This window comes from Lepidochelys olivacea (assembly GCF_965140295.1).
Source record: "Lepidochelys olivacea isolate rLepOli2 genome assembly, chromosome: 7".
In the NCBI taxonomy this organism is placed as follows: Eukaryota; Metazoa; Chordata; order Testudines; family Cheloniidae; genus Lepidochelys; species Lepidochelys olivacea.
The window spans coordinates 5,480,939-5,496,554 of NC_140417.1; the positions used below are offsets into that span (position 1 = coordinate 5,480,939).

General features: G+C 44.6%; 1 protein-coding gene across 2 annotated transcripts in view; it reads left to right on the forward strand.

Moving 5' to 3' along the window:
- Positions 1 to 15,616, forward strand: part of SYNPR (synaptoporin) — a 178,850-nt gene that overhangs the window by 72,269 nt on the left and 90,965 nt on the right. The window contains exon 3 of one of the 2 annotated variants that reach the window (XM_084634418.1): positions 15,190 to 15,268. The exons of the other annotated variant lie outside the window; for it this stretch is intronic. The gene's annotated coding sequence lies outside the window, so the exon portion shown is untranslated. The remainder of the gene's footprint in view (positions 1 to 15,189; positions 15,269 to 15,616) is intronic. 2 annotated transcript variants of the gene reach the window in all.

Below are 15,616 nucleotides of genomic sequence, written 5' to 3' on the forward strand. Positions count from 1 at the left end.
TTGTTTGGCCACTTCCTCAGTGGCATGGGTGGGGGGGCTGCCCACTACTTTAGGTCCCAGCCCAGGAACCCTGGAGATGGCAGCCATTTGCTACATCCCCTCCGAATCCTCCATTCATTTCCCTGGGCCACTTCCCCATGGCCCCCAGCACCTTCTTTGGCCTTACCTCAGGGCTTCAGCCTGCCAGTTTTAGCAGCTAGCAGTGAGCTCTCCCTAGCTTCCCTGGTCCTTGCTGGCAGCACTGTGCTGTCCAGGGTGCTGGCATGCCTTCCTCCTGCTAGGAGCCTGAGCTTCGCTCCTCAAGCTCCAGGCACCTACTGAAGCTGCTTTGCCCTGCAGCTCTTCTTATATGGGCCTGCTGGGCCCTGATTGGCTGCCCCTCTCAGCCCTTCTCTGATTGGCTGCCTTGTGCACATCCTCCCTAGGGGCTTCTCTTAACCCCTTAGAGCCCAGTGTGGGGCAGATGCCCCATCACAATAGCCTTCTACTGTTATAATATATTATCAAACTTTGTGATGTTATAAATTTCTTGTGTGACTGAGTTATGTTCTGAGCCAGTGATTTGTACTTAAAAGCATAATAAGAGCATTTAAAGAAAAGACTAAATGAATGTGAATTATGTGACTGAATGAAATGTTCAGCATTGCCAAGATTTTTCCATTGTCCTTTTTGCTAAAAACTTTTTTTTTTTTGTTGGTACAGAAAGGTATACTTTCAATATCAACTACTCTGAACTATGGTGTAAGTGTCATCCATTCCAAGTGCAATGGCTGGCTCCAAACAGGCCTCAAACTCCCTTGAATTCTCTGATGCACAACACTAAGTTGATGCAACTAAGTTTTATGCTGGAAAGTCATTTCTGGTTCTTACCTGAAAGTCCTTCTTACAACTATAATTATCAGTTGTAAGTGAAACTGACAGCCTGGAAAATTAAAGATCTTTCCTACAGTAAAATATCTTCAGGCAACGGTAGAACTTTGGAGAGCTACGCAAAACCTATCATCTCCAATGAAATCACTTCCTTTGATCTAATGCCTCATTTTAGCTTTCTCTGATATCAAATAAAAAATGAAAATAGGGAAAAAGTTGTAAATGAGAACATGACAAGGCAGTTGCAGGATATTGTGTAACAGTAGAAGCCTAAGAAGTTGGAAACTTTAAAGGTCTTTACTAGACCATGTTTAAAGTCATTGTCTGGCAAAAAACAATCAACAAGCCATTATAGCTGTTATAAAAGATGTTTGAGATGTGACTTTACCTTTATTTATTAGTTGGAAAACTAAATGTTTGGAAATACCTTCTCATTCTCTATGGAAATGGGGCATTTCATTTGCAGAACATAAAACGAAATATATTGGAAGATCAGGAAGTGCAGGAATGAAAACAGTTCTCTGAAAAGTGACTCTGAAAGTCACTTCTTACATCCTAGACCTGCTCCTTATGCATATTCGGTTATTTCTGTATGCATTAGTGACTAAAGGACTTTTTTTTCCCTCACTCCTCCTCATTCTTCCTAGCACTAGTCTAGTCTTAACTTCACCCACCAGCACCCTTGGTATGCTTGGAGACTTCATAGGCATTCAGACAGTTGGTGATTTTAAAGTTGCATTACATACCACCCTGCAGCATACTTCAGCACCTAGGCCGTCAGGGTAGTTTAAGAATGAAATGTCCATCTCAATTTTAAAATGCAAATGTTCAGCTGAGGCTTCTAAACTCTGTGCTCGAAAGTTCCCCATACAAATCTTGCATTTGTGATTTCTAATGGGAATTTGCATGTGAAAAGTAAGTATTTAGGCACATGGCTACCTGATGTGTTCATCCAAGTACCCAAGAGCAGAGTTTTCATGTTCTTTTGGGTTGTGCCTATGAATTGTTGTGTGTTCAAATATGTAGGGCAGTTTGGGACACTTCAGATTTAATGCTGTTGGTTTTGTTGGTTTGTTGCATTCTTTATGTTGTTTAGGCCTTATCTTTGTTAAATTGTTATACACTGAATATTAGCATTATGATTTCTCCTTTGGTTAGAATTAATCTTTGGCGGGTGATAACATATTGGGATTATTTTTACATTTATTACTTACCCACACACCTCTCCATCATCTGAGACTCATTGTTTACTTAGCCTTGATTTTTTTATTTTGAGAGCGAGAGAGATTTACCAGCTCCAGTGATGAAATGAGTTCTCTTCTAAATGATCAGATGACTTTGCTGGCCTCATGTAACTTTTTATGCATTTTCTCCATCGTCCTGTTACCATGGCCCAACCCCAAGTGACTTGTAACCTCGACAGCTGTTACAGCAGTCAGAGTAATCTACCAGCTGGTAAAATAAATTAATCTAATCTCAGTGCAGTAGCTGATTCTCTCCAAAGAAAATTAGTTTGGAACTAGATGTGGCATCAGCCTTAATGTTCTGCCAACCAGTGTGGAAGGGTGGGCCCTTGTGCCACACTTCTTAAAAAATTCACTCATTTGTTTACAATTTTAGTTACAAACCTAAAACTTACATGAGATTTGTTTGCAAAAAAGTTGACTAACTTGTTTTTGTTTGCAAAAAAGGTGAACCAAAGCCATGTGCAAAGCAAACCCGTTCTGATTTATGAGAGCAAGAGAGAACCTAGTCATGTGGTTAATGGCTTTAGCTCAGTTTTGCTGTGAGTTTTGGGGTTTCTAAGAACCAGATGCTCGGATAGTGTCAGCACCCCTGGGCCACAGCAGAAGCTTCATGCAGCTATTGCTATTAAATCAAGAATAGGTAAGGGGAAGGCGCTGACCAGTGGACCATGGGACTAAATATAGCCCGGGACTAAACAGGTGCAACTTGTCTTCCATGGAAGACAAACGTAGCAATGAAGGGGAACTACATCCACTTACATCAGTGGTTCTAAACTTTTTTAGTAAGGCAACCAACTAGTGGCTCTTCTGAACCCAGCACATGGGTTGCACTGCCAATCAGAGAAGTGTTTGTTTGCCTAGAGCCCCGTGACCCATCTAGAATCTTCTCATGACTCCACTGGTGGGTCCGCACCCACCATTTGGGAAATGTTGACTCATGTCACAACTGAGTTTGGTCCCTAGTTCCCTATCCCATTGACACATGTGAGCAAACGGTTTTCAATCCAGGGATTTTCACGGTAGACCAGAGAGTGCATGGAACCCGCCATGGTAGCTGTATCACTAGGGGAAGCCTTTCCAAGCTATGAGCCAGGAATCTGAAATGAGACGATGACCAGGACAGTTGGATCTGAGTTTGCAGAGCACTTCATTTGATGCTCCTGTGAGGGCAGGTGTCTAATCCCAGTTGAAGTCAGTGGGAGTCTTTCTGTTGATTTCAGTGGGCATTGGTTTAGGCCCCCTATGCTTTTACTTGTTGCTTCCCTGAACGACTCCTGCCATGTGCCATGCTGTGCCATCTCCAGTGCAGCTCCCCGATGCCGGGAATATCCCCCAGGGACCTTTGTGCCATGTGAGCGGTCTCCTCCTTCTGCCCTCTCCTCTAGACCCACTTCCTCAGCCTAGGGCTGACCTAAACTGTGTCTTCTCAAGAAATAACTAAAAGATGGACACAGGATCTCATGATTGTGGGACTCTCGACTTTTCTACTCTCCTGGTCATTAGTCGACTCTCATCCCTTGCTAATTATCTATTCTTCGTAGTCTGGTAACACCCATCATGTTGCACTCCAAACACACAGGATGACTCCATCCCAGGCCCTGAAGAGCATGCAGGGCTAGGTCTGAGTTAGACTAGAAACTCCTCGACATTTCTCTGGAGTGCCATGCCAAGGGCTCTATATTATGTATCACTGTTCTGCAATCTAGTCCTACATTTTTACAGCGTCCAGCAGAATGATGCCCTGATCCTGATGCAGTGGCACCTGATGCTCCCAAATGTCCCACCATTGTGCTAGATACTGTCAACCACATAGGACTACACTGCACATGTAGGCAAGCAGTTTGGCCCAGATTTTTAAAGGTATTTAGCTGCTGCTGCACTCAATGCCAGTGTCTGTCTCATTTTCAAAATTTAGGCACTTTGTCAGTGGGATTTAGGCTCCTAAGTGCCTAAATCTTTTTTAAAATGAGACTTAGGCTCTTAAATCAGAAAGGTGTTGCAACTTTGAGCCCAGCAGTGCTGAAATACCTTTTAAAAATCTAGGTTTCAGAGTAGCAGCCGTGTTAGTCTGTATTCTCAAAAAGAAAAGGACTAACAAATTTATTTGAGCTACAGCTTATGCTCAGATAAATTGGTTAGTCTCTAAGGTGCCACAAGTCCTCCTTTTCTTTTTATAAATCTAGGATTTATTGTCACGCAAGCGGTCCCATTGACGCCATTGCTGCTCAGCAACGTAAGAATTGCACATTAGCCCATAGCATGGGACAGGCTTTGCCCCAGAAAAAGTACAGGCTAAAAACACAAGCAACAGCCAAAGGATGTGGGGAAATGAAAATAGTCAGATAAATACAATTACCTGCCATTTTTTAAGTGAGTATAACTAGATAAAGGAAGAGTGCTGTCTCCAAACCTCACTCAACCTAGCATTCATTAATTGGGTAGTTTCTTGTTGAAGCAGCTTGTGTAGGGATTATAATAATAATTAGCATATTCTGCAAAAAAAATTCCTCTTTGGGCAGAGGAAAAGCGAAGAAATGTGGGATGAACTAGTTGTGCGAGGGGCAAAAATGAGCGAGAGCTGAAGCACAATATAAAGAACCATTTGTTAGTTTCCTCCACTGTAATCACACATTAAAGCTGATAAGTTTTTATCCAGCATGGAAAATCCACTGCTCAAACACTCTGGCACAAACTGCTAATGTTCTGTGCTCTGAGTTAGGCTTTGTAACCCTCTTCTTTTCTCTCTCTCAGAAGGGATTGTCGCAAAGAACCATCATAACAAGCTGTGTGGGGCCAAGTGTTTATTGCACAGTGCAGTATGTTGTTTCTGAAGGAGTCTGATCGATTCTGGGACAGTTACTTTTCTACATGAGTCGTCTTTCCTCTAATCCTCATTGTTAGCCAGACTTACACAATAACCTAATAAGATAAGGCACACTGTCTGCACGGGGAAGACAATAAGGGAGTTTTGAATGGTAGGAATGGGATTTGAAACTGAGGAGGGGGCCAGATTAGCACAGCTCCATCAGCTGCAGATCTGACCCCAAACTGCTGAATGATGCTGAACAAGAAGGATGTCACAAAGTTGCAATAAAAATGTTACACTCCTGCTAGCAGCAGGAGCCCGGGCTTTTGTGCATAATGACAGATGAGGAAGTAAACATCAGAAGCAGAAACCTGCAAGGTTTGTAAACTGCAGTCAGTCCAGGTCAAGAAGGACTTCCATTATCCCATCAGATCTGCCCACATGACTCCCATTGTAGCTAATGGGAGTTCCATGGGCTCCCTAGCAGGGGAGAGCCCCCCGTGGGGCTGAGTGTCTGTTTAGAAGTGAAGAAATCTACATGGCACATTTGTCCATTTGCAAATGAACTTTTGCAGCTGGTGAGATGTTTAGCTACAAGCACGGGTAGTGCAGTACCAGCTTGGTTAGCTGTCTTGAGCCTCCATGTTCAGCACGCCCTCCTGCTTTGCCTCTGGCTAGCTGAATTGCCCAAATGTGGACTCCTCCTTCTTAAAGAGCATGATGGAAGGGAAAAGGCTTCCTATTGTATGTATCCTTCACCTGCTGAGCGAGGCAGTCTGTGTTAATTCCCTATATTACAGTAATACCTAGAAGCACCAATTGAGACAGGGTCCTGCTCCATGACTGGAGATCTTAGGTGCTATAGTAATATAAATGAATAATAACAGTGACTCTGTTGTGTTAGGTGTACACACACACCAAGAAAAAAATGTCAGTCCCGAACAGCTTGCGAGTTAGGTAGACAAGACAGACAAAGGGTGAGAGAAAGGAAGGGTTATCCTCCCCCCTTTTGCGGATAGGGAAACTGAGGCACTGAGCTGCAATGGCTTAAATCCAACTCTTCTTAACCACACTAGCCTCTTTTGCAATCTGACCCAGAAAACTTTTCTACTCCTAAAACGAGTGCTATCTTTAGAATACCATCAGGGTTTCTGTCTAGCTATTTCTCTTCCCCCATAATCATTTCTGGTAACAGAATCTTTTAAATGCTCCCCAATCCTGATCCCCAGCACCCTGAGTATTTGGGATCCTGCGGGTCTGAGCAGAGACTGCTGGCCATGAGTTGTGTGACTCTCTCCTGTTTACTTGGGCAGTGCCAGGGAAACAGGGAGTTTGGGCTCCACTTGAAATTGTGATTTTTACCTTAGATTAATTACAACCAATTCTCATGAAAGAAAATAGACTGCATTGTATTGTTATGTCCTGTAGGGCCTGCCATGATAGTGATAAAACACTGTGCAACCCTCTTAAAACACAGCACAACAAACTCGCATCCAGTGTTCCACTCGTCATAGCAGCTTGCCTCCTCCAAAGTGTCTAGTGAAAGAAAGTTGGATTAGTCAAAAGCCTTGGAGCATGACCTGCGCTTACCAGATTCAGGCTCTGACAGAAGGAGCAAGTGCTGGAACCTGCAATTTAAATCACCTTTTCTGACCCAGGACAGCTGGGCTCCAGCTTCTGACAACCACCATGTCCCATCAGGAAATGAGGGTGGAGACGGAACAGAAGGGAAAAGGAGCCCTGGACCGTGAAGATTGCTCTTAGCACCTTGAACACAATCTCATATCAAGTGTGTAGCCAGAGCCAGGGGGTGGCATGCAACACAGGGGTCCGGGATTCACGTTGTCCCACTCTGCTCAGAAGGCAAGCCTCTATGTTCTGTCTTACCTGTAAACCCCAGCCACGTCTCACGATAAGGGCTGCCCCGAGCTGATATGAATAAAGAGAGGGGCTTGATGGTGAAGAAAAGCATCTACATCTCATATGCTGTCCTCATCATTCAAGAGCTTTGCATCTGCCCCATGTGCAAAGATGGGGAGGAGTTGTCAGCTCGACTTATTACATGTATGAGTGATGCTTGTGCAGAGTGAAGCTGCCAGACTATTAAAAATAGCCAGGTTTTGTATCCCAGATGCTGTATAACTGTGTCAATTCCTTCCCCTTTGTTCTTGCACACTCACAATATTGATAACCAATAGTGTAAAGTATTAACATACTGGCAATGTGCGTGGCATCAACCTCTAATGGCTGGTCAGCCCTGTGGTAATTAGTCCCACTAGCTAATAAAGCTAACTCAAACAGAACAGGTCTACGCTGAAGGGTCCAGATTCAGCTACTGCTGCTGAATCTGTTCATGGGGTCTTTACAATTGCTTCTGTCATCCAGTTATTTTAAAGCACGTTACCTGTCAACCGTTCTGCACAGTGTACCCTTTTTACATTTGGGGAAACTGAGACACAGAGGGAGGTTAGGTGATTTACTCAAGATCACGCTGAGAGTTAGAGGCAGAATTGGGAATAGAATCCAGGAGTCCTGATATCCAGTCTCTTGCTCTGATGACTAGAGCAGGGGGCCCAGTGTACTGACCTATTGTAAATTGTTGTGGTCTTCGGTGGAAATATCCCGGTAGAAACATCCCAGTTTCATCCTGGGTAGCCAGAAAAGTCTGGTATATTTGTTGGAATGAACAGACCAGCCAGTGAAAGCTGTTTTAACGTTGGAGGTCCCTGAGTACAGTCCTTTGCTTTTACTGCAGTAACCACTCCAGGGGTGTGCACAAGTTCTAGTGTTTTGTTGGTTTTTCCAAAGATTTTTTTTTTTAATGTCTCAGGGAGTCATTTATGAGGCCGAGACCATGAGCAGTCTGCATCAGCCTTTCAGTTACTGTGCTACTTCATCCCCATAAATAATTCTTTGCTGGATAAATAAGAGCTTGTGAAAGAACGTGAACAAGAGCAATGGGACTTGCGACCCAAATGCACCGTCCTAAACCAGTGAACAAAATAGTAGCTACCACTGTCTGCCTGGAGCTGGAAAGTCAGAGTGGTAAGGGTCCAAGTTCATAGAATCCTAGACTATCAGGGTGGGAAGGGACCCCAGAAGGTCATCTAGTCCAACCCCCCGCTCGAAGCAGGACCAATTCCCAGTTAAATCATGTGGAGTGAGACAAACCAAGGAGTAGTGAGTTTCCATATCCAACGGGGTGCTAGCTGGTGTAGGACATGCCAGTGGAGTTGTATTGCTACCTGCTTGGCTCTTGGAGAGAGTGACTGATTTTACTGGGCTATTTCTTGTGTTGCCCAGGAGTCCTGTTGTCCTTATGCATTGGCCAGAATCATTTAGTGTTGATTCACAGGTCTCCGCAACAGCTCTCCTCTCCCTGCACCCCCCTCACGTGCACTCTGGATACAGGCAGGCTCTTTGTTGTGAGGATGTTCTGCAGCAGAGCACGCAAGGGCATTCCAAGTGCAGACGGCAAGGAGATGTGGTGACTGGCCTTCTGCCTTTTCCATTCAAAGAGGCGCACCAGCTCATGGCAATCAACAGCTTTATGGGAGTCTGTACTGGGGGTGGGACCTGGAGGGGGGAAGGAAGACCTGGTTTCTTGTGCTTGATGGCAGGTAAAAATAGGCAAGTGGAGTAGGCCAGATCCTTAGCTGGTCGATGTTGGCATAGCCTCGTCGATGTCACTGGAGCCCTGCATCCCGGGATCTAGCCCAGCTTGAGTAGATCCTACATGCAGAGCTGCCACGTTCTAGCTGGAGGCTGGAAAGGGAATTGGGTTTTGTTTCTCCCACTTTGCTCCTGCATGTCTCCCCAGTTTGTCACCTCTTCCTACCTCCCTTTCCACCAGCTGGATGATCCACATAAGCACAGTAATGCCTGTTCTCTGACCCCAGTAAAACATTGTGAGTCTTATCAGAGTAGTTGGGACCCTTTAAATACTACCAAATCATGCTACAATCTTCTAACCTCCAACTGGGTTTATTAATGCACTCAAAACAGGCAGGACCCAACAGTTCCCCAATGCGCGGACCCTTTGAGCTATCTTTTCCACTAGTACCAGAGATACACCTTGTAAGCAGAAAACAAATGAATGTTTGCTGGTCCATTTTACATACAGGTACCACCCAGGCACAGTCCATGTCCTTGTTCGTGGCTCCATCTTCAAAGTTCAGTATGCACCGATGTCGCAAAGACCCAAATCCTCATCCCATAAACAAAGCCTGTGTTCAAAAGGCCTTGCCCATAAGAGCTACGTGCGGATGGAAGAAAAAGACCTCAGTCCCAGGCAGCTAACCAACCTGCTCCTGCTACAGGCCATGGGAGGGGTTGTGGACATGCTACTGACCATATAAGTCCCATGGGTGTCTTTATTATTAGGTGAAAGAGTACTTCAATCTTGACAGGTTCATCCCTGCCCTTGCTCTAAAAATGAGGCAGACATTAGTGGAGTCCCTCTGCCTCCAGGAGTCCATTGGTTTAGGGGAGTTCTCAGTACAATGAAAACAAAGAGAGGGGCCAGACCTGGCTCAGTCTGTATCTTTTCTTAGGATACGTCTACACTGCAGTTAAAAACCTGCAGCTGGCCTGTGCCAGCTCACTCAGGCTCCCAGGGCTTGGGCTAAGGGGCTGTGTAATTGCGGTGTAGACGTTCAGGCTCAGATTGGAGCCCAGGGTCTAGGACCCTGCAAGATAGGAGGGTCCCAGAGCTCAGGCGAGCATCTACACTGCAGTTAAACAGCCCATTAGCCTGAACCCTACGAGCCTGACTCAGCTGGCATGGGTCCGCCGTGGGTGTTTAATTGCAGTGTAGACAGACCCTTAGCGAGACATGCGGGGGAATTACTCCAGCATTTGGAATTCCTGCCCAGCTGCAGTTGTGCAGTGCTAAATGAATGTGTTTAGAATGCGAAGCGGTTAGACATATTTACATTCTCTTCTCCTTCCATGTGCAGCGTTGCTACTCCCAGTACAGCGCTCGTCTGTTCCCCCCTCACCACCCCTGTTGTCTTCCAAGCTAGACTGACCTTTCTTCTGGATGTATTCGCCCCTGTGCTCAGCACTCGGCAGCTCGGAAGGCAGTATTTTTCATCTACTGAATCAAGCCTTGAATATTGAAGAAGGCAGTGGGCAATTCAGTGTAAGCACATCTGTTTACTTTCTCAGAGGCATGGTCAAGGGAACCAATACAACAAGCAGCTGTATAATTAGTGGAAATTGATATCAGTACTCACATTTGTTGTATAATCCATTTCAGTCGGAAATCGTATAGCACTTAAGGGGGGGTGGGTCGACTCATTCCACATCATTGTCTTTGTCACTTGCCAAGTTAAAACTTATGCTAAGTTGGACACAGGTGGGCTGCTAAGTGTGGTGAGAAATAATAGAGACTATTAGTTTTAGCCTGAAATAAATGGGTTGTCCAGCTGTAGTTGCTGTAGAGAGGAAGTTGAATGTTAATTAGATGCCAGCAGTAATTATAGTGATTATGTACTTTTTGAGTAGCTGGTGGGTATAGCTCGATTTACATCCAAAGAGTTATGTGAACGACATGCTAATCGCTTTCAGGGGAAAAGGAAGGTACTCTTTTTTTACTAAAGAAATTATAGTGAAGCAAAGCTACACTGGGATACAAAGAACTGCAAAAGTGGCTCATTGTAATTACTGAGTAGCTGCAAGAATAGCTGCATATTGGAGAAAGTAGGGGAAATGCTTTGGCATTGGTGCAATATGTTCTGCTTTACTCCATTCCTTAGTTATCACCCGATGTCTCATGGAAGGGTGTAGAAAAAAACAGCACTGGAGGATCCGTGACCATTGTGTCTTCATGACTTCCAGATCTCACATGCTCGGTTAACAAGTGAAAAGTAGCCTTCCAATTTCCAGCCCTGCGAACTTTCAGCCTGGGATCTGAAAGAGCCCAGCTTCAGTCTTTCTGGCTCATGCTCAACAACATTAAAGATTCTGCACTTGGTACTTGATTAACTCTTCCGTGAATAACACACAAAACAGAAAAGGATCCAGGTTGTTCTCTGTTCTATAGTCCTGGTGGGAGTAAAACTTTAATTTTAGGGCCTAATTCTGTAAACTTGTACATGACTAACTTTACTCAGGTGACCAGTTGCGCTGACTTCAAGAGTACTACTTGCCCAAGTAAAGTCATGCGCGCACCTAAGGGTTTGTAAGATTGGGCCCTTAGTAAAGTAACTCCACTGACTCTGAAGATGCCTGGGGAACAGTCTAGTGCGTAAAAGGATGGCAGTTTACATAGTCAATCTTCAGAGCAGGTCAGTACTTTAAAACCAGACATTGTGTGGAAATGAACACTTCACTTCCCAAGGCTTACAGAATCCAGCAGAGCTCTCCTGGAGCTAACACTCAAGATACACTTCTCCAACTAAATATTCAATTTAAACAAGCATTAACAGCCCCAGAATTTCCTTTCTAGTTCTGTATATTTTGTCATTGGCAACTTTATTAGCTGGGTTAATAAAATTAATAATACAGTTCTTTAAAAAAAAAAAAAAAACCCAAACACTTTTTGTCCATCCTGTTTGCAGTGATAATATGTATGTGAGTATGACGCAGAAGACTTCATTAGGGGAGTTCTCTGGAGCAGTGGAGAACAGACATGGAGAGGATACCTTTGATGACCTCAACAGTTCTCCACTAAGAGTAGATGCCTCTAGGTCAAGCAACACAGCAGTATAAATAGCAGTCTCTGAACAAACTATATATTCTGCTCCTAGCCAGGGGGAAAGTATTGGGCTGCTCCTCCAACAGCAGAAGGGCAGAGAGGACAAAGAGAAACTCTTTAGTGCTGTATGTAGAAACTCTTTTGTTTGGGAGAAAAGCAAACTATAGGCTTTAACATGAACCACACAAAATCTTGTCAAAGTTTACACAGCCTAAAAAATAACCTGTGTGGATTCTGTATATCTTGAAGAGCTGAGTGAAACTGTTTGCAAATATTCAATCAAAGAACATTATTGTCCACATTCCCGTAGCACTAAGAGACCCCTACCAAAATCAAGGGCCCATCGTGCTGGGGATTGCACAGAGATACATACAGTAAGAGGCAGTCCCAGTCTCAAAATATAGACAGGCAAAAGTTGGTGAGAATAAGGATTGTTATCCCTTGTTTACCAGTGGGAAAGTGAGGCACAGATAGATGTGCTGCACACAAGCCCATCTTTCCTTTCAAAACCACTTTGAACTTGCTTTGTTTGTTTTCAGGTGCATTTGGTGTTGGTTTTTACATTCATTGCCGGAAATTTTCATGGAAACAGAATTTTGAGTGAGTCTGAGATAATATTAGCAGAAAGGGAATTTTATATTTCACACCCTAAACCAGATTCTAAGGCCATGTTTCTGCTGGCACAGGTACAGCACTGCAGTTAGACACTTCTGACATTGACGGAAGGGGTAGGGGTTTTTCCATTTCTCCAAGAGGCGGCAACTAGCTTAATTTAGGCTTAAATAGAGACTGGGAGTGGCTAAGTCATTATGCAAGGTAGCCTATTTCCCCTTGGTTTTTCCTAACCCCCCCCTGCCCCCAGACGTTCTGGTTAAACTTGGATTTAAACTTGGAGAGTGGTCACTTTGGATGAGCTATTGCCAGCAGGAGAGTGAGTTTGTGTGTGTATGGGGGTGGGGGGGGGTGAGAAAACCTGGATCTGTGCTGGAAATGGCCCACCTTGATTACCATGCACATTGTAGGGAGAGTGGTCACTTTGGATGAGCTATTACCAGCAGGAGAGTGAGTTTGTGTGTGTGGTTTTTGGAGGGGGGTGAGGGGGTGAGAGAACCTGGATTTGTGCAGGAAATGGCCCACCTTGATTATCATGCACATTGTGTAGAGAGTGGTCACTTTGGATGGGCTATTACCAGCAGGAGAGTGAGTTTGTGTGTGGGGGGGTGGAGGGTGAGAAAACCTGGATTTGTGCTGGAAATGGCCCAACTTGATGATCACTTTAGATAAGCTATTACCAGCAGGACAGTGGGGTGGGAGGAGGTATTGTTTTATGATCTCTGTGTGTATATAAAGTCTGCTGCAGTTTCCACGGTATGCATCCGATGAAGTGAGCTGTAGCTCACGAAAGCTCATGCTCAAATAAATTGGTTAGTCTCTAAGGTGCCACAAGTACTCCTTTTCTTTTTGCAAATATAGACTAACACAGCTGTTACTCTGAAACCTGTAGCTTGACAGAAGAATTCTTCCATCGACCTAGCCACATTTACATGAGGATTGGTTTGATTTAACTATGACACTCCAAGCTGTGAAATCTTTCATAGCCCTGAGTGATGTAGCTAGGTCAATCTAATTTTTAAGTGTAGACCAGGACTAACAGTTACGCTTATACAGTCAGGGAACAGAATCAATACCATACAACCTGGGTGTCTGATTAAACATAGCTGAAAAGTGGGAGGTGTTGTTTATCATATAATCTGAATAAACAGCTCCCAAGTAATCTCTAGGCCAAGAATTATTTGCAGAATAATTTTGCATAAGAAATCACAAAAATCACTGGCAAGTCACATGCAGAAAAGAACAATTTGTTGATTATGTTATTGTACTGTAAATGATTTGCTCAGATCTAATGTATTGTATGTCCTTTCACAGTATAAAATCTTTCCCAGGGATTCTTGGAATGTGGTGGTCCCTATAATCCCAGTACTGTACTGTGAATTTTCTCAGGGTCCTTATCTTCATGAAATAACAGGAAACTCTTGAATATTATACCTACTGACATGTGCACAAGTCTAACAGCAGTGAAATTATTTGCATTGAAAATCTACGATGGTTGAACTTGGACAAACCGACTGTTTAATAGGAAAAAGACCCTCCAGGAAATGTTCCCCCTTAAGAACTTGGACCATCGCTAACTCACAAACATAAAAAAATACGTCATTCCCCTTCATTCACAGGGGACATACAGGTCTCCTGCATCTGATCCTACTGTTGATACTACTTGAGAGGCTTATGCTGTTGGTGACCAGGTAGATCCTTCCTTTCCTTTTGACCAGGTTACATTGTTCTGTCGCCGGGAGATGGTTGGATTTCCCATACATCAGCACTGTACAGGATTCCGCCCGATGAGTTTAACACACGCCCTTGCATTTCATGATAGTACAATATATAGGGCAGTGATGTCGTGCATAGAATTGAAATAGACATCGAACTCATTGCTGTGTCCAGGTCCTGTACCCTCCTCAGGTCTGTCATGGCTTTTCAATGCCACACTCCCATCTGCCTGCTTCCTAGGAAGATCTAGCCTTTCACTGAATGTCCTAGCCATCACCGCACGCCTACTTCCCTTCCTCCTTCAGGCAAGAACTCAGTTTCTCTAGGGTGCTCAATGGTAAAGGTTTCCCACCCAGCTGCAAATACAACATTTCCTAATTCCTTACATCCAGGAAAGACAACAGTCTCTTAGATGGCTTCTTTTATTGCTTCGGAAAGGTTGAATGAAAAGCATGTGGCAAGAGAAATGGTTTGCTTTCATGTTCATAATCCCGGTTCTAACCAGATTTAATCTTAACGTGAACTGTTTTTCATTGAACATTTAAACTGAAACGATATCTTACACGGTTGCATGCAGTGTTGTAGCCGTGTTGGTCCCAGGACATTAGAGAAACAAGGTGGGGGATGTAATATCTTTTATTGGACCAGCTTCTATTGGGGAGACAAGCTTTTTTGTCTCTCTCATTGACAGAAGCTGGTCTAATAAAAGATATTACCTCCCCCATCTTGTCTCTCTGATTGAAACAATAGGCCTTTACATTTTCACCGTTTCATTTGCAAGACTTAATTCTTGGGATAGGTAAAGTCAGACAAACCAACCCAAACTTTCACACAAGCTCAAGCCCTTACAAAGAAGTTTGAAGGGTTAGGATCAGAGGCGCTGACTTTCTAATTTCCCCAGGGGTGCTCAACCCCACTCCCCCTGCTCTGCCCCAGGCGTTGCTCCATTCCACCCTTTTCGCCAAGGCCTCACCCACCCCAGCCTCTTCCTGCCCCTCTCCTCCCCCCCACCCCCCGCAGCGCCTCCTGCATGCCTCTGAACAGCTGATCACTAGCAGGTGGGAGACACGGGGGGGGGGGGGGGAGGAGCTCACTGGAGGGGCCACGGTTGGGTGCTGAGCACCCACTATTTTTTCCTATGGGTGCTCCAGCCCTAGAGCACCCACGGAGTTGATGCCTCTGGTTAGAGTGACTTTGATTATTCTGGTGGTTACAGATACTGTGTTTTCCCTTTTCAGGCTCCTCTTTAAGGATCTGCTGCTGAATGCCAGGGTGTTCCTGAAACACATGATGCCACAACAGGAAGAGCACCAAGGGGTAGCCGGGGACTTTTATTTCTTACCTAGATAGCAGACAAGCACCCTAGGTACTCCACAGAGGAACATGAAGATGAGTTTTCCATCTGCATGGACACAGTGCAAACCCCAAGGCCTGTGGGAGGTGTGGGGAATCAGGAACTCTCAGGAAGTGCTCACCACTTTGAACTTCCAGCCCCAAGGCATATGCAGTTCATACCTTAAGGCCACCGTTTTCCAAAGTGGCCACAGATGTGGTTGTGTGTCCAACTTGAGAGTTAGCCTGGGCAAAAATGGAGCATGCAGCAGCAGTGACCCCTTTAGAAAAGGCTGGTCCAAATCCTCGAGCATTACTTGGGTTTTGTTGGCT